This window comes from Panthera onca, chromosome B4 (assembly GCF_046562875.1).
Source record: "Panthera onca isolate mPanOnc1 chromosome B4, mPanOnc1 haplotype 2, whole genome shotgun sequence".
Lineage (NCBI taxonomy): Eukaryota > Metazoa > Chordata > Mammalia > Carnivora > Felidae > Panthera > Panthera onca.
The window spans coordinates 132,856,663-132,881,507 of record NC_138345.1 but is presented as its reverse complement, the minus strand read 5'-3'; the positions used below and the strand labels follow the sequence as shown (position 1 = coordinate 132,881,507).

Here is a 24,845-nt window from a genome sequence, read left to right as displayed (position 1 = left end):
CTTTTTACCATCTAAGTCAATGTTTGATAGTATATTTTTAAATTTAAATTTTTGCTGTGATTAATGTTCTAAAATTATCCTGCAGTAGGTACAACTGTTCATTTTATGTAGGAAGCTTTAAGTTATCTAAAAGTATTTTATAGCTGAGAGAAATACATACAAAACAGAAGCTTCTTTTTGATCTCTCAAATAAAAAAAAATAATATGACAAATAGAAACAACCATGAACCTATACAGCTCTTCAGGGTTTTTGTTTGTTTGTTTTAGTAAGCAAATTTATTAAGGTCCCTTTATAGACCAGAATGGCTCATTTTTAAGTCAAAGTGAAACTAAAACTTTAAAAGAGATTTCTGCTTCTGGGAACGGTAAACTAGGTAATTCGGACCAACCATCCTGCAGAGACTGCCAGAAAATCTGAACAAAATATAAAAAATATCTTGAAGGCAGAGGAGCATTAACAAGTTAATTATGAATTGCCAGTCACAAAACTCAATTCTAGGAGAACTATATAACTCAACATGAAAAACAAATAATAAAGCTTTTAGAAGGTAATACGGGATGATGTTTTCATGACCTAGGGGTAGAGAAGGATTTCTTAAGCAGCATACAAAAAGCACTTATTATTAAAAAACAGATAAATCTGACATAAAAATTCAGAATTTTTGCTCATCAAAAGACATCCTCAAGAAAATGAAAAAGCAGGCAATGTAAAACCAACAAGGGGTGCTTATTGGAAAGAACAAAGAATTCTAAGATGGAAAAAAAACCAAGATAACTCAATAGGAAAATAGGTAGAAGACTAGATGAGGCACATCACCAAATAAACAAAAACAAAAAACTGCATTATCTAACTGGTCAACAAACATATGAAAAGGTGTCTAGCCTCAATAGGAAGTGAGAGAACTACAAAAGAAAACCACAATGAAAAATACAAAGGAAAATGATAATGATATACCATTATAAACTAGAATGGCTAAAAACTATTTATTTATTTATTTAGTAAAGATTTTATTTTTCAGTAATCTCTACACTCAACATGGGGCTCAAAATCACCACTCGGAGATCAAAAGTCACATGTTGTATTAACTGAGCCAGCCAGGCGCCCCATGAATGGCTAAAAATTTTAAAGTCTGATCAGGGCACCTAGGTAGCTCAGTTGGTTGGGCATCTGACTCTTGATTTTGGCTCAGGTCATGATCTCACTGTTCATGGGATCGAGCCTCGAGCTGGCTCTGCGCTGGTAGCATGGAGACTGCTTGGGATTCTCTCTCTCTCTCTCTCTCTCTCTCTCTCTCTTCTCTGCCCCTCCCCCACTGGCACACACGCACATGCGTTCTCTCTAAAAAATAAATAAATAAACACAAGAAAACAGAAAATGAAAGTCTGATAATAACAAGAGTTGCCAAGGATACAGAACAACAGGAACTGTCATACACTGATTATGTGAATGTAAACTGTTATTTCCACTTCAGAATACAATTCTCCATTATTCTAAAGTTAAAGACAGACATACTCTATGATCTAGCAATTCTACTCCTATGTATTAAGCCAGGAGAATTAATGCATACATGCCCCAAAAGAAATATACAAAAACATTCAGAGTGGCACTATCCATAACAGCCCTCAACTGGGAACAATCCAAATATCCCAGTAGTAGAATGGATAAATATCTTCTGACATATTCACACAATAGGGTACCATACAGTAATGAAAATGAAGGAACAAGAGCCAAACACAACAACATGGATGAATCTTGCAAACATAATGACCAGACAAAAGAATACATACCAGGTGACTCTGTGTTCAAAATTAGCCAAAACTATAATGTGTAGAGGTATGCAGGTGGGAAACGTAAAAAGAAAAAAATATCAGAAGAGTGGTTACCTATAGGTGGGAAGGGAAAACTCTGACAAGCAAAAGTCGTTATGAAGAGGCTGCTGCGTCCCCGTAATATCCTATTTCTTGACCTCAGGAGTGGTTATTTTTAAATTAATTCATTAAGTTTGACATTTGTATTTTATGCACTTTTCTGGCTGTGTGCTCTATTTCACAATAAACAAGAATGAACGCAAACAAAACTAATACAAAGGCAAAAGCGCTACCTTTCATTTGACAATTAGATCACCGAACCCCAGTTCCTCAGAAGGCATTCTGGCCTTTCATTACCAAGCCCTGTCTTCCTAGTCTCGCCTCTTGCCATCTACCTTTTTTTAACAAGTAGTCTGCCACATTCGCTCTCAACCAGGTGCTTTCTTTACTTTTACTCATGATATTTTTCTGTCCAGAAAACCATGTAGACAAACCCCAATCACCCTTCTGCCAGACTAGGTACAAACTGTCATTGAAGATACAACCTGGGTGTCATCTCCTATGAGAAATCTTTGCAGGAGACACAGACTCTGCAGTCACACTGCCTAGTTCAAATTCTAGAGCTGCCATTTACTAGTTCTGTGACTTTGGTTGAATTACCAACTTTAGTTTTATTATAGCTTCCACATCTGTAAAATAGGATAAAAATATTATCTGCCTCACTGGGGAGTGTGAGGATTAAATGAGTAAATATATGCAAAGTGTTTGGAACATGCTTGGGACAGAGTAAGCACTAGGGACTAGCTATTATTATTACCCAGTATTAACTAGGTATTAGCTATTTATTATGACTATTATCAATACACTCTGATAACCCCCTCCCTATACCCAGAAGCCCCTCCACATTAGATACTCTTCCTTTGGGGTCCCATGGCTCAGTATTACAATTCATTCTCTTGTATACAGCCCTTATGGACAGTTAATTCTTTGAGAGCAGGAACTAAATCTTTTACTCCTCAATCCCCAACACCTAGCACAGGGCCTGGCATGCACTAACCTTAACCCTAACCCTAACCCTAACCCTAACCCTAACCTAACAGTAGATGCTCAGTAAATATCTGTGGAATGAATAAGCCACAAAGACTCCAAACATGGATCTATATCACATATAAAAGTTGTCCTCTGGTGTTGAAATGTGCCCTCCCCTGTGTGTATGCCACAAACTAGAAGCACAGCCTTGACAGATTCCTACAACAATTACCTCAGAATATGGGTATAGACTCCTCCCCCTGGTAGCAACAAATGAGACAAGTAATAATTTGTCCTATCTACCTCTTGTGAGGCTCAAATGATAATAACTATGAAAATATATTTTTTTAAGTGTGAAGCTCTATTATATGAGGTTTTATTGCCTTAATAAAACGACAGGATTATTGTTGAATTGCAAATCTGGAAAAGGCTTTAGGGAGTAACAAGGAATTAATATAATATAAAAATGCAATCTCATATGTTCTAAGATAAGATTTTTATTTTAAAAATAAACATTAAATATTTATTATTTTTAATAATAATTTGCATATATTGCAATAATAATTAAAATATTTTGCAACAGAATGTCTCCAATTTTCTCAATTGGTTATTAATGATTTAGGTAATACCAAAACAAACAACCATGTATGTTCACAGCAGCATTAATCATAATAGCCCAAAAGTGGAAATAACCCAAATGCCCATTAACTGGCAAAAGGATACACTGTGGTCCATCCACCCAGTAGAAAACTACTCAGCAGTAAAAAGGAGCAAGCTACGGATACAAACAATGGGGGGAACCTCGCAAACATGATACTCAGTGAGAGAAGCCACTCGCAAGAAATCTCATATTGTATGATTCCACTTACATTAAATGTCCACAAAGGGCAAATCTATAGAGACAAAAAGTAAATTAGTGGTTGCCTGGGGCTGGGAGTGGGAACACCAGGCCGCAAATGGGTATGCAGGGTCCCTTTGGGCTGATGGAAATGTTCTAAAATGGGGTTGTGGTGATGATTACACAATGGTGTACACTTAAAAAGATGTTTTAATTGTACACCTAAAATAGGTGAACTTTATGGTGTGTAAATTATACCCCAATAAAGGTGTTTTTAAAAACACAAATGTTCGGCACTTTTTTACAGCTAGCTGTAATTCTCACATCTTTAAAATCTCACCCCCACATGGGACCAAAGAACACAAGCGTATAGCATAATAAGAAAAGTTAGCTTTTAAAAACAAAGCAAGTTTTAAACGTCATGTACAAAGTATCTTAAAAACCCAAAGTGCCACCTCCTTACTTCTTTTCCAATCCAGTAGCAACAAAACGATGATCTTGATAAACAGGCGTTCACTGTCATTTGTTTATTTCACCCCACCTGTACAAACACACATTCTGGCCTCATCTGCATTTATAATTGCAAATATGAATATCTGGCACAATGCCCCCCTCTTATAGCCAAATGGCAAGCATAAGAAAAAGGTAAATACAGAAAGCACAGTGTATAATGAGATTAAAAAAATGTTGTACATCTGATAAACAGGATTTCTAAATAGAGTTTAAATTAACACTCAGAAATCGACAGTTCTTTATACAAATGTACTTCAGATTAAATTCTACATGAAGTCCTAAAATGCTATCCAAATTATTTTGCTGAACTGGAATTGTTAAATTGGATATTGCTTGAAGTAGGTCACTGGCTCGGGCTTGAAAGTATTTGGTAATGCAGAGATCTACTTGCAACGTCATTTGTCACAATGAGATTGGATTTAGACCGGGAGAAACCACACGGGTTGGGTGTCAACTGTCAGTTGTATTTTACACAGATAAATCTCATTTTAGATTTATCTCACTGCAGATTTCTTGAACAGGGAAATAACAAGATGAAAGAAGTGTTTCTGCAAGAGTAAATCTGGTGGCAGTGTTTAGAAACTGTCTCTTTGGCTTCCTGCTCCTTTGTTCCCCACATCTACTCAGTCTCCAAAGACCATTAAGCTTTCTTTTGTAATGTCTTTCAAGTTTATTCCGTCTCTCCACTTCTACTCTCACCACTATAATCCTAACTGGTGTCAGGAAAGGGTGAAGGGCAAGAAAACTAGGAAAAGCAAACAAACTAGAGACTATTAGAGTAATCTAAGATGGAAGTGAAAGGGACCTGCTCTCCAGCAGTGGTGCTCAAAGTGCGGTCCCCAGACCAGCAACATCAGCATCACCTGGGAACTAGACACAACTGTAAATTCTCAGGCTGTACCCAGACGTATCAAATCAGAAACTGTGGGGGCGCAACCAGCAATGTTTGTAATGAGCACTCTAGGTGATTCTGAAATAGGCTAAAGTTTGATTGTTAGTGATATAAAAAAGCAGAACAAGAAGGAATGGGTCAAGACAAGAGAATATCAGAACAGGCTAAGAATTTCTACCACAATGTTCCTCCAATCTCCAACCTACCCTATCCAAAAAGAACTGCTCTCCAAACTGCTCTTTCAAGTACTATTCACTTTTTTTTTTTAAGTTTATTTATTTATTTTGAGAGAGACAGCACGAGTGAGAGAGAGACAGAGAGAGGGGGAGAGAGAGAATCCCAAGCAGGCTACTCACTGCCAGCACAGAGCCCAATGCAAGGCTCGAACTAACTGTGAGACCATGACCTGAGCCCAAACCAGGAGTCGGATGCTTCACCGACTGAGCTACCCATGTGCCCCTAAGTACTATTCACTTCTGATATCACCACCCTCTAACACCACTTACATTCAATCTCTCTTCCCACTAGTCCTCATCCAATATACCAATTTGGTTGGTTCCACGGCTGGGGCTCTAGACAGTCAAGAAGAGAGGAAATGCACCACATGTGAGAAATTCTGATATAAAAGGCCCTTCAAATAAGTGGAGAAAGGATGAATTTTTCAATAAATGGTTTTGGAGGAACTGGCTGGTTGTTGTGGGAATGGAGAGTGCATGTTACTCTGTGCACCAAAATAAAATTCCAAGTATATCAAACACTTTAATTAAAAAGACAAAAGGAACACAATAGATTAAATCATCATAAAAATATTTTTATCATCTTCAGTAGATGGTCTTCCTAAAAGCATGATAACTTCACCCAGAAGGCTTAAAAGAAATTTCTAATAAATTTTACTACATAAAAATCTAAAACTTGTCTATGGCCAAAAAAAAGATCATAAAATAAAAAGATATACTAATAAAACATTTGCAGTGCATAACAGAAAAGAGTGCTCTCATACTGTTAAGAAAAAAAATGAACACGGGGCGCCTGGCTGGCTCAGTTAGAGGAACACACAACTCTTGATCTCAGGGTGGTGAGTTCAAGCCCCATGGGTGTAGAGATTACTTAATTTAATAAAATTTTAAAAATAAATCTAATTAGATAATTGCAGAAAGGAAAAGAATATACAATTCACAAAAAGAAAAAAAATATAAATGATATAAAAACCTAAATCTAATACTTAAAAAAAAAGATTTTTACACCTAGCAAATTGGCAAAGATTAAGATTGACAAAGTTGGGTGTGGGGACAGCAGCACCATCTCATATTGATGGTAGAAAAGCAGTTTATACACTACTTTTCATAGCACAAAATGACAACATCTACCAAAATTTAAAATATCCATTTCTTTCATACAGCAATTCTACTTCTCCTAAGAATGGAGTCTACCAAAAATACTCATAAGTGTACAAATACATTTGTATAAACATGTTCATTGCTGCTGCTGCCCTACTATTTGCAATCCTGAACAGTAATCCTCAATGAACTTAATGTCAACCACTTGGAGACTGGTAATAGAAACAACAGAATATTCTGTAGCTGTTAAAAAGGAGGCTATATAACATGGACAAGGTTCACAACATCTTGTTAGAGTAAAAGAAAAGCCATCATAAAACATCATGTATAGTTTAATCTCTTATGGCAAAAAAAAAAAAAAAAAAAAATATATATATGTAATATATATATATACCTTATATTTACATATTACACACACACATGTGTGTGTGTGTGTGTGTGTGTATGTGTGTGTATATACATATATGGAGGTAAAAAGTTATTCACTGGTATCTGAGGTATCTGACTACAGGAGAGGATTGGTGCCTCTAACCCATGTGGTTCAAGGGTTAACTGTATACATATAACAGGTACATATACTATACTACATGTAGCATATGTATACATGTAATGTATACAATGTATAATATAGCATATATAGGTATATGCTCTCTCTATATAGATATAGATATAGATATAGATATAGATATAGATATAGATATAGATATAGATATATTATATGCCAGCATAAAAGTATAGGGGAAAAGTCTGGCAAGATATACAACAACCTTTAAAAGTAGGTACCTTAAGGAGTTAGATAGGGGAATTTTCCATTTTCTACTTCATAAACTTCAAGTTCCTTTCAAGGAACATGAATTGCTCTTACACTAAAAAGTAAATATGATGTCACTTCTTTGTCCAAAAGTTTTAAAGTCTCCCAGCCAACAGAGAATATAGTCTGAACTTCTCAGTCAGAAGTCAGAATGGTCCAGCTATGCCACCTGATGCCTTTACCCATCACCAAGGTGAACTCCCCTAATGTGGCAAGTTAGGAAGGGGTGTCTGTTCTCCTTCCTTCATGGTATTCCGGCTGAAGCCTGGTACTACCTCTGATAACCTTTCCTTCCATTATCAAAGCTTTTATTGTGATAGGCACACTGGAATGGCATTCTAATTTGTTCTTTTCAGAACAATGTAGACAGAGCTGCTCAAAAAAATTAACAGATTCCTTCAACTGCTTTTGTAGGAAAATAAGTTCACATGCCAATGTATGGGCTGACCAATACAACCCCACCACTGAAAACCAAAATGCAACATGTTTTTTGGCTAATAAATATTAAGAAATAATGTTTGGTTTTCATAGCCATTTGTTGGCATATATTCCACATCCTATATAACACGTGGTTTTTGACAGTTACACCTGTTCTGCAGCAGGAGAATATTGAGACAAGATTTCTTAGAAGACACAAGAGGTGGAGTCAGTTTTGTGATCTCTTTGGCTGGGGTGCAATGGGAGGGACCATCGAGTACTCACACAACACCCTGATCAAGTCCCACTATACTCATCTTACAAGCCCAACTCACTTAGTTGTCAAGGTATGGCGATATCACAACACCTATATGCCAGCGCAAATCTGACTCAGAGTTCATTTACAAAAACATCATGTCTTTGCAGGAGATCTGGATGCTCCCCCAAAATACTCTATGCTTGAGTAACAGAAACTCTTCTCTGCTCATCCATAATAGTAAGGGTTTCTTAGACTTTAACTGGGTAATATCTGACCTTTATTCTAACTCACTCCTGAAGGCTGATAACTGTCCTCGCAGCCCTCCTGAGAAAGAAGTGACCATTTCAGTAGTACCCTGTGTCCAAAGATCTAGAATGCAAAGTCTCATAAAATTTTGGCCATGATCAGGGCACTTAGTGGTTGACTATTTATTTTGGATACCAATATGTTCAATATGACAGTACTTTCTGAAGTCAGTATGGTAGTCATGTTTGTGTTTCTAAGACAATTAACTTGATAAAATATGAATACTTGGGGTTAGAGATGAAAGGGGTACAGAGAAGCTAGAGTACATGGAAGACCTAGGCTAAAGTCACTAGGTCAGTGAGGTGGTAATGATATGGATAAACCACTGTAGTTGTCAATGGCATCTGCCTTGAACATGAAGGTTATAGGTTATATAGTGCTTGTTTTGACATCTATCTCCCTTCCCTACCAACTATGGGAGGAATGGGGTACTTTACTCATATCTGCATTCACAGTCTTTGGCACAGAGCCAATACTCAGTAAATATTTGCTAAATTAATGAAGCATATGCTTTAAGAAAATATAGGGTTACACAATAAAGGGACACATGGCAAAATGTGTAGTTACCTACATTTCCTGTTTCAATCCAGATTTGGCTGGGGATAACCCTGTACTCAGATTTCTCAACCTTCCTTATGGATAGAGGTGGCCATGTGTCACAGTGCTGGTCAGTAAGAGGCACCTCTTTTTTTTTTTTTTCAACGTTTTTTATTTATTTTTGGGACAGAGAGAGACAGAGCATGAACAGGGGAGGGGCAGAGAGAGAGGGAGACACAGAATCGGAAACAGGCTCCAGGCTCCGAGCCATCAGCCCAGAGCCTGACGCGGGGCTCGAACTCACGGACCGCGAGATCGTGACCTGGCTGAAGTCGGACGCTTAACCGACTGCGCCACCCAGGCGCCCCAAGAGGCACCTCTTTAGGTGAGGCATACCTTTTGTATGTCACTCTTTCCCCTTCTTCCAGGGGTTGGCCAGTAGGGAAGCAGAAAAGTGACCTTGCCATTATCAAGAGAGACACATCTAAGAACGGGTAGAAGGAATCCAAAACATTAACACCACTGTGGACAGTAACAGCCTTGGACTTCGTATTTCTCAATTTTATGTTGTGTAAGAGAAAATAAATCTCTAGTTGGTTAAAGCAAACTTGAATTTTCCATTACATGTAGTCTAACTTATTCCTAATTGATAAAAGTACATAGCAATAGAAGGAAGAATTATGAGACTACTGTAGTAATCCAAAGAACAATAATTTTGTTCTAATAACTGAATACGTGTAGTCTTCTTTCTTTGTGATAATATAATTGTAAATAATTCCAGGGTATATGATATCATTAAATGACAGCACTCTAGCTAGCAGCTCAAGAGTGATTTGAGATTATCTAACTAAATGAGAATGTTTGGAAAGTGTGTTGATGCGTATACTGCACTGACATATATTGTAGTGTCATCAGCAATAAGACCAACTGAAACAGATGAACTCCAAGATCACATAAAATTAGCAATAATCTCCTCTCAACTACGTGGAAGTGGTAATCAAAACCCAGAGTGGAAAAGAAAATTGAAAACATTTCAAAAAACACCTGCAGAAGAATGCTGCTATTCTAGCTGCATGTTAAGCCTCCTTTACTGGATATGTTCTACACTCAACATCTGGCCTTTCCACAGCTAGTGCCTACCAATTCGACGTTAAAGAATACTTCTTGCTGAAGTAATGTCACCGGGAAATTTTAATCCCTCTCAAGGGCATTCAGTTGTAGTTCACATTCACTTCTGAAGAAATGAAAGTAAAATATGTTGCTCTGTCCTCTGTAAGTTAGTACTTGTTGGTAAGTTGTGAGTTAGTACTGAGATCTAGAAATCAGATCAATTTGTATTGGAAAAGGAAGGTACATGCTTAATGTAGCACTAGCTTATAGCAACCAATAATAAGCTTTTGTTTTTTAAACAAGTTTTTTAAAGTATCATTATGAACTCATGAACTTTTCAGTTAATGTTTTTATTGGTATTCTAATTGTCTCACTGTTGGCCAAAGGGAGTCTTCTCATGTGTGTGTACTCTTACATCTTTTTGATGTGACCCTTGTCATAGTCTTTGATGACTTCCTTGCTCTATGGTATAATAAGGAATTCTACGTTTATCTTGCATAATTCCTGCTGCAGACCTGGAATAGCTATCCCAGGAATCCTTCTTCCTTTTAGTGAGAATTGGTATTTCAAAACCATAATTTGGACATTAGGCTTACATGCTGCTAACTGGGTTGGCCACTGTTTGTAGGCCTTTTTGGTGTAATGTATTAAGTAGCTTTTTTAAAGATAAAATATATCAAGAGTTCACACTAAAACTTCCAATTCAAAATTCAGTTAATCAAGAGAGTGAGAAGACAAGCCACAGAATAAAGAAAAATGTTTATAAAAGACTTATCTGATAACGGACTATTACCCAAAATATACAAAGAAATCTTAACACTCAACAGTAAGAAAATGAACAACTCAGTTAAAAAACAAAAGACCTGAACCAGACACCTCACCAAAGAAGACATACAGATAGCAAATAAGTATATGAAAAGATGCTTGACCTTGTATGTCATTAAGGGATCACAAATTAAACAATGATAAATTGCCACAACCCACTTATTAGAATGGCCAAAAACTGAAACACTGAAAACATCAAATGTTGGAGAGTATGTGGAGCACCAGGAATGCTCTTTCACAGCTGGAGGGAATGCAATACAGTACAGTCACTTTGGAAGATAGCTTGGTGGTTTCTTACAGAACTGAACATAGCCTTACAATCCAGCAATCACACTCCTTGATATTTACCCAAAGGAATTGTATATCTACACAAAAACCTGCACACTGATACTTAACAGCAGCTTTATTCATAACTGCCTATACTTGGAAACAACCAAGACGTCCTTCAGTAGGTGAACGGATAAATGAACTGTGATATGGCCAATGGAATGTTATTCAGTGCTAAAAAGAAATGAGCTCTTTAAGTCATGAAAAGACATGAAGGAAACTTAACGGTATGTTACTAGGTCAAAGAAGCCAATCTAAAAAGGCTGCATACTATATGACATTCCAGAAAAGGCAAAACTAGGAGGTAGTAAAAAGATCAGAGGCTGCCAGGGGCCCTTGAAGAGGAAGGGACAAATAAGGGGAACAAAGGATTTTTAGGACAGTGAAACAATTCTCTATGATATTATAGTGGTGAATACATGTTTTTATACATTTGTCAAAACACTGATTGTACAACACCAAGAGGAACCCTAATGTAAACCATGGACTTTGTATAATGAAATGTCAATGTAGAATCATCACCTGTAACAAATGAACCACTCCTGTGCGGGATGCTGACAGCAGCTGGGGCGGATGGGGCAGTAAAATTTCTGCTTAATTTTACTGTGAACCCAAAACTGTTCTAAAAAAGTCTACTAAAAAACCAAGTTAACAGGGTTTTAATTAACCTTTTATTTTATATCTGTAACTCTTTTCACTCATGTTGAGAACCTGGGTCTCAACAACACAGCAAAATGATAAAATATAACATAATTACTCGTATGTATGATCTGGTAATACACACACAACCCCAGAATAAAGAATAATAATAATAATACTGACACCAATCACCAATAATATATGGACACACAGTTATATATATGGGTTTTGTTGTCGTTGCTACATTTTTTGCAGTTCTTTTTATCCTTAGGGTCGACACCACTAAGGATATAAAGCTCAAATTACCGAGTTTTAAATTTTGGGTTCTTTGTTTCTTTGTTATTTTTAATTTTTAAAGATTACTTTTTTAAAAAAAATTAACTTTGCCTAGGGGCGCCTGAGTGGCTCAGTCATTTAAGCGTCCGAGTTCGGCTCAGGTCATGATCTCACGGTTCGTGAGTTCGAGCCCCGCGTCGGGCTCTGGGCTGACAGCTGAGAGCCTGGATGGAGACCGCTTCGGATTCTGTGTCTCCCTCTGTGTGCCCCTCCGCTGTTTGCACTCTGTCTCTCGCATTGTCTCAAAAATAAATAAACATTAAAAAAAATTTTTTTAATTAACTTTGCCTTATCATCGTTTAAATCATTGCATAATGTCAAATCCACAAATAAACTGCTGTATATTCAAAGCAGTCTAGTTCCTATCTCTGTCCCCTCTACCCCATTTCCCTTCCTTCATCTCTCACAGTAAATTGGTTTTTAAGCTTTTATGACTTATTCTTCCATTTAAAAAATATAGACAGCAAAAAATAGAGAGAGAGACAGCAAATACTGACATCAAAATATGCTAGAAACCCTCATATTCAGAGCGAATGGAGGAACGCAGCACAAAGACCACTTGGTTTAGTTACAAGACATGGTGTCCAGTTACTGTTTCACTACTTGTTAGTGGACCTTGGGGAATTATCTAATTCTTCAGAGCTTCAGTGCAATTTTCTATATAATGAGGAAAGCATAATAGAACTTTCTACCTTATACAGTTGCTATGAGGATCAGATAAGATGTGAAAATCTTTTAAAGGTGTAATTGTATATGAGTACATTCTTGGAGTAAAGGTTTCTGAAGATTAGCCAAAAGTCATTCCATTTGTTAATAAAAATTTCTTTTACTCATAGGTACAAAATAAGCAGGAATAACTTATTCCTCTATTAAGAAAGAACCGTCAAGGGGCGCCTGGGTGGCTCAGTCGGTTGAGCGTCCGACTTCAGCTCAGGTCACGATCTCGCGGTCCGTGAGTTCGAGCCCCGCGTCAGGCTCTGGGCTGATGGTTCAGAGCCTGGAGCCTGCTTCCGGTTCTGTGTCTCCCTCTCTCTCTGCCCCTCCCCCGTTCATGCTCTGTCTCTCTCTGTCTCAAAAATAAATAAATGTTAAAAAAAAAAAATTAAAAAAAAAAAAAAAGAAAAAGAAAGAACCGTCAAGAAGTACAGGGAGAGAAGATGAACTCAGAGTTCCCAGCAGGTTCAGCTTCTCCCACGAGAAGGACCAAGGGGTTCTGGGAAGTGGCATGTGGAAACCTAGTCCTTGGAGTCTGGGTCACCAACAGTTAAGTGGCTGTACCTCTAAATCTCCAAGAGAGATTGAGGCCAACAGTGCCCCTGTAAGACCTGGCCGTGCTGACATCTGTAGCTTTCCTAACCCCCTGCCTTCCTCTTCTGTCTCCAGTAAACCAGCTTTCCTCAGTTCCTCCAAGGCTTCAGGTTCTTTCCTCCCTCAGTACCTTCACACGTTAGTCCCTTTGCCTGAAAGACTTGTTCCCAGTGATCACCTGGCCAACTCCTACCTTTCCTGCCAATTTCTGCTTAAATGTTACTTTTTCAGAGGGGCTTTCCCTCACCTCCCAGACTAACTCAGATCCCCCAATCACTTACTCTTACAGCCTTCAGTATTTTTCCCAAAAGGCATTTATCAGGGTTTGATGTTACATATGTAGTAATGTAACCACTTGATTGGGAAAGACTTTTCCCACTAGATAAAAAGTCCTGTGATGGGCAGCAGATGTTTTGCTAATTTCTTTATCTCCAGTTCCTAGGACCATGCCTAGTTAGAGCAGGTGCTCAATAAATATGTGTGGAGTGAATGAAAAGCTTAAAGCATCATTTATAAGACTGTTGAACTAGATCCTGAATACTGGAAAGAGGGAAGTATCGAGTTGTTAAACACAGAAAAAAAATCTATAATCCAGAGTCTTCTCTAAGGGGCCATTATTCTAGTCCCCTCTAACTTAATTTATAATTTAAGTATACAAATATTCAAATTGTATAATGTATTTCCCTCTCTATATGTAATAAGTGAATTTTAGTGGTCAAAATATCCAGAAACAAGGACTCCCTATGCCTGTCACAAAAACTAAGATTTTTCACTTGTGATATAGCATAAGCTGAGGGTATTATGACAAAACAAAAACTTTCAAAACAAATTATTACAACCTCCTAAAAATGCCAAGACCCATAAGGAGGTGGAATCTAAAGGAAAAAAAAAAAAAAGACTTAAGAAATATATCAACCAAATGCTATAACGATAATATTTATTTTTATTTTTTTGAAAGAGAGAGGGAAAAAAAAAACCATGAGTCGGGTAGGGCAGAGAGAGAATCCCAAGCAGGCTCCAGCCCAGCGAGGAGCCAGACACAGGGCTTGATCTCAGAACCGTGAGTTTATGACCTGAGCTGAAATCAAGAGTTGGACATTTAACCAACTGAGCCACCCAGGTGCCCTTATAATGATAATCTTAAACACTACCTGGTTTTTATGTAGCCAGAAATATGAAAGACTTATTACCATTTCTCTTCAGTGGACATGATGAAAAAAGTACGGCACACAGAGGACACACAATTTAAAAGGGAAGTTAAAACTTATGTTTTTTCTATCTAAAGCCTTCGTTTTCCTATCTCCTTGCAAACAAATGAACAAAAGCACTCCGTGTTTCTTATTTTTGTACATTAAGAATAAAATCTCTATCCATTAGAAATCTCTATCCATTAGAACATGTTTTTGAACTCTACTTAGATTCTAATAAGCATCTATTAAAAGTCTGCTGTACATGACCAAGCACCCAAAATTCACATAGAGCCTTTCCCACTGAAAGGAACCAGAGCTCCTTGAAGAAATGGAGGATTCAGGACCGGGACAGAAAGTGTAGAAGACATCTTGCCATATCAAAAAGAAAGGATGCTATAAAAAGTCTTCAGAAGTCAACTTGAAGAGGCTCCTCCCCCTAGTCAGAACATGTGAAGCATAAATTTTTAAAAATCACTGCAATGGACTCACATCTATTAAATATCTTAAAATCCTGAAGTTCATAATATATATTTTTTTAAATATCATTGTTCTTCTCTGGACCCATCTATGCTAGGGAACCACATTGTTAATATGAAAACTGGTAAGTAAAGGGAAAGAATCAAGCATTTAACCTGCCTTTCCTGAATGAAGTATACCTCAGATTTTTAAAAATGTTTATTTACTTTTGAGAGAGAGAGCAAGCAGGGGAAGGGCAGAGAGAGAGGGAGACAGAGGATCCAAAGCAGGCTCTGTGCTGACAGAAGAGGGCCTGATGCAGGGCTTGAATTCACAAACCATGAGATCATGACCTGAGCTGAACTTGGACACTTAACTGACTGAGCCACCCAGGCGCCCCTAAAGCATACCTCAAATTAACCACAGAATTGATATGGGAAAGCCTCCCTAGCTAATTAATAGAGACAAATGACAAAATCAGAATACCACCATTTTGTAACATAAATGAACACAGCTAGGCATTGGTCTTCAATACCTGTTAACGTTACAGTAAGATGAGACAAATGCTATGACATGCCTCCTAATGGAAGTAAACACCACTTCCTAGAAAGTATTCTTGCCAAACAAAAATAACCTGAACTAGATCAAGCCTCCAGATACAACTACCAGTTTACACAAAATACAAAACAGAAGAACATGTCAAGCCCACCATGGGGATGTAATTAGCAAAACTGAGGCGAGAAACTATAGAACCGATGGCTAAGTTTATTTTTCAGATAAATTGAGAAGAAAAAGAAGAGAGGGGACCCTACAGATAAAAAGAGACTTAGGAAACATACTAACCAAATGGTAAGTTGGTACTTGTTTGGATCCTGGTGTAAACAAACCAACTTTATGAATCAGGGGAAATGTGAATACTGATGTTTTGTGTGTGACTTTAAGGAATTATTAAGTTTTTAGATGTGATAACTGTATTATGCTTGGAGTTGTTTTTTTTTTTTTAAGATTCCTTATCTTTTAGAGATACACACCAGAATATTTATGAATGAAATATGCACGAGAGGCTACAGTCATCTAAAGGTTTGTCTAGGGCTGAAGGATCTCCTTCCACAAGGGCTCCCTCCCATGGTGGGTGTTAGCTGGAGGCCTCAGCTCCTCTCCACAAGAACCTTTTCACAGGCTACTTAAATATCCTCACAATAGGGCAGGCTGTCTTCTCACAGAGGGAGTGGTCTAAGAGAGCAAGGCAGAAGCTATAATTTCACACTGGAAATCATGTACCATCACTGCTTCAATATCCCACTGGTCATACAGGTCAAGTCTATACAACATGAGAAGATTACACAAAGGCATGAATACCACGAGGATACCATGAGGCATGAATACCTGAGGATCATCAGGGCCATCTTGGAGCTTAAGCTCCTGACCATGACTTTCAAAATCCTTCATCATCTCTGGTTCCTACTGCACTCCAACCTCATTTCATTTTATTCTTTCTTGGTCCTATAAGCTCCACTTCGCCAGCTTCCTGTCTGCTTCTCAAAGGTGAGGGCTTTGTATCTAGTTTGAGTCTTTGTATTAGCTGCTCCCTTGGCCTGGATTATTTTCTCCACTCACCCTATCATCATTCAGATCTAACCATAATGTCACCTCCACAGACAGGCCTTCCTAGCCACCCAGCCTGAAGGAGTGTCTACCCCTTTTCTGTCCCAGAACCCAATTTTAATTCTTTGCACAATACTTATCACTATCTGATCTTGAGGCACATCTGGCTCAGTGTTAAACTCTCCGCCCAATTAGTCATCACACTCAACATAACTTCAACATCCAAATGGGTAACCTAGCCAACCACCTTGGCCTCTCTGTTCTGTAAACTGGTCAGCTCCAAGGACCTTTTCCTTCACTCTGCCTCAACCACACCCTTCCACTGTCACCCCAAACTCAATCTGTCTTGCATCTCCTCCAAACTCAATCCACTATTTGATCCTTCTAGTTCACTTGCTCAAGTGCCCCATGAAAACAACTTTTCAATTCCCACGAGACCTTCAATCCCTTGACCCCATCCTCCCTCTTCAGATTTCACTTTTCTTTTTATCTAGCTCAGATTTCATAGTTAAAGTCATAATCCTGTCCTCGCTAGAACCCTCAACTTTCTTCCAAGGTCTCTCTCTTTCGAACTCTATAATCCCAGAACTCAAGAAACTGCCTTCTCCATACCAAAAATATTGATGAAAAAGCATTCAACTAGGCCAATTATATTCACCATAAATTCAAGGTCACTAAACTGACACTCAATCTTAACTAGTAATCCTACTAGATTTCACTGTTTTCTAATTTTCCTCTCCTCAAGAAGGCTCTTTCTTACTGATTTTTCCCTCCTCTACAATCCTTGTGTCCCTTTTAGCTAACATCCTTTATTCTTTATTGAGAACTAAAAAACCCTAAAATTAAAACTAGAAATCTGTCATCTTCTCACAACCATCTTCAGACTATACCAGATTCATGTATAACCTACCTGAATCTGCACCCATTTTCCCTTCTTCCCTGGTTTTTCAACAGAAGGGAACTTCTCCTCTTAAGGAACAATCCCTCCACTTATGCACCCAATCCAATCCCTTCTTCCCTACTCTTGAACTCCAATCTTATAATTATCCCCTCTTTTTTCTCCATCAAGCATCATCCACTTTTTCCTGGATCATGCCCCATCTATGTATATTCAAGCTGTTATATATGACCTCTCTTAAGAAACAAATAAAAATTCTTCTTTGAACTCTATATCCCCCTTTGGGTATTACTCCATTCTTCTACTCCCTTCACAGCCAAACTTTATTGAAGTGGTTTAAAAAAATGTTATCTGCACTTTTTACCTCCCACCCATGCTGTTCAATCCATTCCAATATGACTTCTGCCTCCATCACCAGCAATATCCATTCTGCCAATCCAATATCTAGTTTATGCCCTCATCCTACTGGGCCTCCCAGCAGCACTAAATTCTGTTCATCATTCCCTTCTTCTTTGGAATAATCTCTTGATTTCATTCAACCGGTGATTACTGAGCACCAGCCCTGGCCAGGTACCGTTCTAGGCACTGGCCTGGGATACAGTGCTTCCGTGGCACCTCGCTCTCCTAGTTTCCTTTCTGTATTTTTCACTTCTCTTACTTCTCATCTTCATCCTCCTCTGACCTAGTCTCTAAATGTTAAGTAATTCAGAACTTAATACCAAGCCTCCTTTTCTTTACTGTCTCCTTAAATGACATCATCCATTTCCATGGCTTTAATTATTATCCTTAGAGTGTAAATGTCCCAAATTTATATCTGTAGCCTGGAACTCTGCTTGGGACTCTGGTTCTACTGTGTTCAATGACTTAACTGACATTTCCACTTAGACACCTCAAAGCATCTCAAACTTAATGTAATCAAATTTTAGCTCTTGACTTCCCTTCCAAAACATTCTTGCCTTAGTAAATCTCAGTAAATAACACAAGATCCAGCTCTCAAGCCATGAATCTGGATTCCTCTCCCATTTCAAATCCACCAGCAAGTTCCTGAGTCTGTCTCCAAAATACATCTCCAATGTGTTCATTTTTCTTCACTTCCCTTGCTATTCTCATCTCGTCTCAACTACTGCCACAGCTTCTCAACTGCTCCCATCTTTGTCTCCTTTCAGTCTTTCTGATATGCACCTTTAAAAAACAAAATTAAATCAGCCTATTCCTTGCTTGTAAGTCTTCAGCAGCACCACACTGTAACAGGAATAAAATCTGGACTCCTTCTCTTTGTCCTCAAGATCGTAACATGCTCTCTGCTTCTCTGCCCTCCAATGTCTCTCTCCAGTCTTCCTCGCTGACCTTTCAGTGTCTTGACCATGCTAAGGACTGCTCTCCTGTGGTGTGCTACATGCTACTCCCTCCTTGGGAACACCCTCCCCTCTGGCTGGCTCCTTCTCAATCTCCAGTCTCAGCTAGAATGCAAACTCCTCAGACCACTTTATCTATGATGGTCCTTCCTGAAACGCAGCCTTTATTCATTCTCTTCACAGCACGTAACATTTTACAATTACTTATCCATTTATTTACTTAAAAACTTATTTTGAAAATGTACAAACATAAACAAAAGTAAACAGTAACGAGCTCACAGATTCTTGTATTTTTATTTTATTTTGTAACTATATCCCCTGTTATACTATAAGCTCCAATGGATAGAGACTATATCTTTTTCTTTTTCATCCACGGCCTTGCACAGTGCCTGGCTCATGATAAACACTCAACAATTTTTTTTTTGTTTGTTTCATTTTGAATGAGAAGGAAAGTTAGAGATGACACTAAAGACATGGATGGCACGACTGAGAAAAGCAAAACAGGAGGGGAGAGTTTTGAGGACAGCTGGTAATTTATTCATCAGCCTACTCCCTGCCAGGCTCCAGACTAGGTGTTGAGTTTCAGAGATAAATAAGAGAAAGTCTTATACAAAATCTAGTGGAGATATAATAACAAGTAGTATTTACTCAGGGCCCCCTATGTTCTAGATACAAGACAAAGCATTTCAGAGGTATTGTCTCATTTAGTCCTATAATGACCCCGTAAGGAAGAAGTTATTATTATCCCCATCTTACACCTAAGGAAACAGGCTTATAAAGGTTAAATAATTGGTAAGCAGGATACAAAGCTGGGAAAGTGGTAAAGTCAGGTTTAGAACTTAGGCTATTCAGTTCCAAAGCCAAGCCACTAAATAGCACTGTGCGTCCAGATGTGCACTATCCTCTACAGCACTATGAAAAACCCTCTAACAGAGGCATGCACAGGGTGCAGTGGGAGTAAGCAGAGGACTCTGAGGAGGAGAAAGGGCCAAAAGGCTCCTTCAGAGGTGACCCCTGAGCAGAGTCTGAAAGTTTAAGCAGGAAATTGCTAGGCAATGAAGTCCAAGGAAACAGTATGTGCAAAAAAAGTATGCAGGCACTTGAAGGAGCACTGTGTACCTAGGCTACTTCCAAGGATTCTTCTGTTTTATTTTTTAAAACTGAGTGCAACGAGTGCCATTGTGCTAGGAGCTTTGGATACCAGACAAAAGACAAAATAGTATGAGAAAGTTATGTACGAAGCACTATGAAAGCGTGAAGGAGGAAGGTTTCTTGCAGCCTGCGGGAAATCTGTGAAGGTTTCTCAGAAGAGGAGCCTACACTGGATCTTGAGGACAAATTAACCACATTAGGAGAAGAGGGCAGGCAGAGAGGGACTTGCACAAGACATGGGCATTTGATGAGGCAAGGAACACTTGGGGGACTGTGAGAACTGGATATGGCCAGATTTGGAGGGAGTGAATTACAGGGGGGGTGGCGAGAGATGAGGTTGGCAGCTAGGCACAGATGTGATCTTCAATGTCACTCTTGATTATTGGAAGGTTAAAAAACTGTCTAACAAAAATGCTTCCAAGCTACAGTTATTAAAACAGTGTGGTCCTCACACAGGGATATATAACCCAGAAACAGACCTATAACTATGAACACTGGGGCTTGCTGTAGAATAAAGGTGGCATTTCAGATCAGTAAAGAGAAGACACATCATTTAATAAATGCTACAGGGACAACTGGTTACCCATTGAAAAAAAAAAAACCACATTGGATACCCTCCTTCATATCTTGTAAGGAAATAAAGTTCATTTAGATTTGGGATTAAATATAAATAATAGAGGGGCACCTGGGTGGCTCAGTCCATCAAGCGTCCAACTCCTGATTTCGGCTCAGGTCATATCTCCTGGTTTGTGAGTTTGAGCCCCACACACTGACAATGTAGAGCCTTCTAGGGAATCTCTCTTCCTCTCTGTTCCTCTCCAACTTGTACACTCCCTCTCTCTCAAAATAAATAAATTTTAAATATATACACATATGTATATATATATATACATATCTATATACAGAACCATAAAAATCTTTTTAAGACAAAATAATATTTTTTAAATAGAATATATGGGGTGCCTGGGTGGCTCAGTTAAGCGTTTGACTCTTGATTTTGGCTCAGGTCATGATTTCACGGCTCATGGGATTGAGCCCCACATCAGGCTCTGCACTGACAGTGTGGAGCCTGCTTGGGATTATCTCTCTCTCTCTCTCTCTCTCTCTCTCTCTCTCTCCCCCTGTCCTTCCCCTGTTCTCTCTCTCTAAGTAAATAAATAAACATTTATGAAATAGAAAATAATTATATAAGAACTTTCTGGTTAAAACAGGAGACTTCAAAGGAATTTTGTTTTAATGGCAAACTAATGTGGCTTGCTTACCAACATGAAAGTTACCAAGTTCACTTTGTTGGAAAACAGTGGAAGCACTGGTCCAAAGCAGTGGTTCCCACCTCTTTCTCCTAGTCATAACTACCTGGGGAGCTTTGTAAAACCCCCAAAAGCATACCAGAGCTTCTAGGCTGAAGGAAAGGCTTAAAAGAGAGATCTTTCTCTAAGAAATGTTTTCATTAAAAAAAATACACATTGATTTTCAATAGCAATTAATTGTTGGAAAGGAATTATTTCCTTGGTCTAACCTCTTGATTGGGTTCAGAAAGGTCAGGAATTGAAACTGTTTAATATTTCACTTAACACTCAAAGACATATATACTCAGCACAGTATCGGAGCAAGTACTAGGCATACTGGGAAGAGTACTTAATTTGGAGGTGGAAGACATGGGTTCTAGAAACTACTACATAGTAGCTAGCTGTGTGGTACTAAACGACTCACTTAGCTACTAAACTCTGAAATGCAACCTGATCATCTGTAGACTGAAAATGATGATAATCCTAGACTCCTCTCCCACAGGGAGCCTGCAGTGGGAACTGAATGAGATCATCTTCCTTTGTAAACCACTCAATAAATATTTGTGGGATGACCGAATGAACACTCTATATACAGTAAGTTTTTCACACATCTATAAATATATGCGAACACTACAAAACATCCCACCAACTCTTAGTTACAATAAGCACTAGAACTACACAATATAGATTCGTATCTAATAACCTATAGACTGCACTCTGCAGGCTTCTGAAATACACATCAGGAGGTAATGGGGACCCAGGGAAAGGCTGTCCCTGCTCCTTTCAGTTTCTTCCTCTTCTCTTTTCTACCCCGTTTCTCACCTTGTCCTTGCTCTCAAGGAACAAGTAGATAACAAAGGTATGGTTTTCTCTGCAGGACTCAAGTCAATAAAAGGGTCTCCTCTTTCCAAATATCGCAATCAATGGCCACATTTTATTTTAATATATGTTTGTTTGTTTCTTGTTTGTTTAATCTCTATACCCAACATGGGGCTCTAACTCACAACCCCAAGATCAAGAGTTGCATGCTCCACTGATGGAGCCAACCAGGCGCCCCAAAGGCCACATTTTAAATATAAATATAAATATAAAAAAATATTTTAAATATAAAGAAAGTTACCTTTCTTCTTGAAATATGGTGGTAGAATTTTACCACCATAAATTTAAAATTTCAGGGGTGCCTGGGTGGCTCAGTCAGTTAAGGGTCCGACTTCAGCCCAGGTCATGATCTCACAGCTCATGAGTTTGAGCCCCTTGTTGGGCTCTCTACTGACAGCTCAGAGCCTGGAGCCTGCTTCGGATTCTGTGTCTCCCTCTCTCTCTGCCCCTCCCCTGCTCACGCTCTGTCTCTCTCTCACAAAAATAAACATTAAAAAATATTTATAAATTTAAAATTTCACGTCTTTGAATAAGCATTCCTTCGGTAAGCATCCTTTAATCGCCCAAATGGATATATTTGCTATAGACTCTCCATGTCCGTAACAGTTTGTGTAATACTTAAAACAATCACCCTTTGTTATAAATCTCTGTACACGTTTTAGCTCCTCGTGACCTCACAAGTGCCAGGGCACTGTCTTTGAGTGCTTGTGGGGCTGAGCACATTATATACTACATGATACTCAACAAAAATTTAGCATATGAATGGATGATGACACTAGAAATTCAATATCACCTTAGAAGGCTGAAGCCAGAGTCAAAATAACTGGGATGGCAGAAACTGAGAAAATATACAATTTCACCTCAATTCCTTTATATTTTATAAGCATCTACTATATGCCTGATACAGCCCAAGGTGTGCTATGATGAATAAGACCTACTCTCTATCCTTAAGGAGTTTATAATCCTATTTATACTCAATCACATTTTTTATTTTGATATAATTCTGGACTTTCAGAAGGGTTGCAAAGATTGTATAGTGCATTCTCATATCATCTTCCCCCAACTTTCCCTAATATTAACACCTTATATAACGGTGGTACACTCAGTGAAACTAGGAAATTAATATTGCTACAATACATAGGTTATCCACCTTTTGGCTAAGATCAAGTGTAGTATCTGTTCTTACTAGCTTAATATTGCTACAATACATTAACTACAGACTTTACTCTGATTTTGTCACTTTTTGCATATATGCAAAGTTTTGTTTTTTGTTCCACAACCCCTCGTTACTCTTAGTTGTCACGTCTCCCTCTCCTCTCAATTACATTTTTAGTAACTTTTTTTTTTCCTGTTTATAGTAACAAGTTTTCTGAAAAGTGAAAAAAAAAAAAGGAGGAAGAAAAAGAAAATAAAATCTCTGATAATCCTCTGTGAAGAGATAAACTTTCCTAACATCTGTATAATCTTTTGGTCTTTTTGCCATGTATGTACATGTATATACATTTTACTTTTCTTAAAACCAGAAATCTAAATATAGCCTTTTGTGTCTTGTTTTCTCTCATTATCACTTGTAAAACATTTTACTACATCTTTATGGGGTTTTTTTGAGGCAGGGGGATAGGGAGACAGGGTCTGAAGTTGACTCTACGCTCTCAGCACAGAACCTGATGAAGGGTTTGAACTCACAAACCACAAGATCATAACCTGAGCTGAAGTCTGATGCTTAATGGACTGAGTCACCCAGGCACCCCTATCACATCTTTAAAAAAAAATTATTTCACAAGGGTTGCTGGGTGGCATAGCTGGTTAAGCGACCAGCTCTCGATTGCAGCTCAGGTCATGATCTCGCAGTTCGTGAGATTGAACCCCACGTCAGGCTCTGTGCTGACAGTGTGGAGCCTGCTTGGGATTCTCTATCCCTTTCTCTCTACCCCCCCCCCCCCCAAAATAAACACTTAAACACTATTTTACAATATTATTTTAATGATAGCTTAGATTCCACTCTTATAATGAATCATAATTTAACCATTTCCCTGTTATTGGATAGGTAAGTTGCTACTTATACTACTATAAATAATAGTGCAGTGAATATCCGTGAATATGAAAACAGTATAAATTATAATCGGATGGATAAGCACAAAATATTAGTGACAGGGCCAGCAGAAATGCCTAACCTAGCTTTGAGGAGCAGAAAATCAGAAACACTTGTTGGAGGACATATATCTGAGATGGGCTCTGAAGAAAAAATCTATTCCCTCATTCTTTAGTATTCAACTGAACATTTACTGAGTGCCTGCGATACCCAGTTATTACACTGGGATCCAGGGATACAAAAGGGACTAAGGTTCTGCAGGGGAAGTTCACTGACTAATCAGACAGGCAGATATTTGAACCAAAAAATCACAACGAGATAAATGCTATTATCACAGTGCTATGTATGAAAAAGTGCTCTGGGTACACAGAGAACACATTTAAAGAATCAACTGTAAAAGTAGAAGGAGTTAGGCGCCTGGGTGGCTCAGTTGGTTAAGCGTCCAACTTCAGCTCAGGTCATGATCTCATGGTCCGTGAGTTCGAGCCCCGCATCAGGCTCTGTGCTGACCCCTCAGAGCCTAGAGCCTGCTTCAGATTCTGAGTCTCCCTCTCTCTCTCTGCCCCTGCCCCACTCATGCTCTCTCTTTTTCTCTCAAAAATGAGTGTTTTTTATATAGAAGGAATTATATCAAGG

General features: G+C 38.4%; 1 protein-coding gene and 1 pseudogene across 9 annotated transcripts in view; one reads left to right on the top strand and one right to left on the bottom strand.

Moving 5' to 3' along the window:
- The window catches only part of TNRC6B (trinucleotide repeat containing adaptor 6B), a 249,515-nt gene that overhangs the window by 196,607 nt on the left and 28,063 nt on the right, over nucleotides 1–24,845 (bottom strand). The gene's annotated exons all lie outside the window — the stretch shown is intronic.
- On the top strand, nucleotides 23,255–23,362 carry LOC132660530 (U2 spliceosomal RNA; annotated as a pseudogene).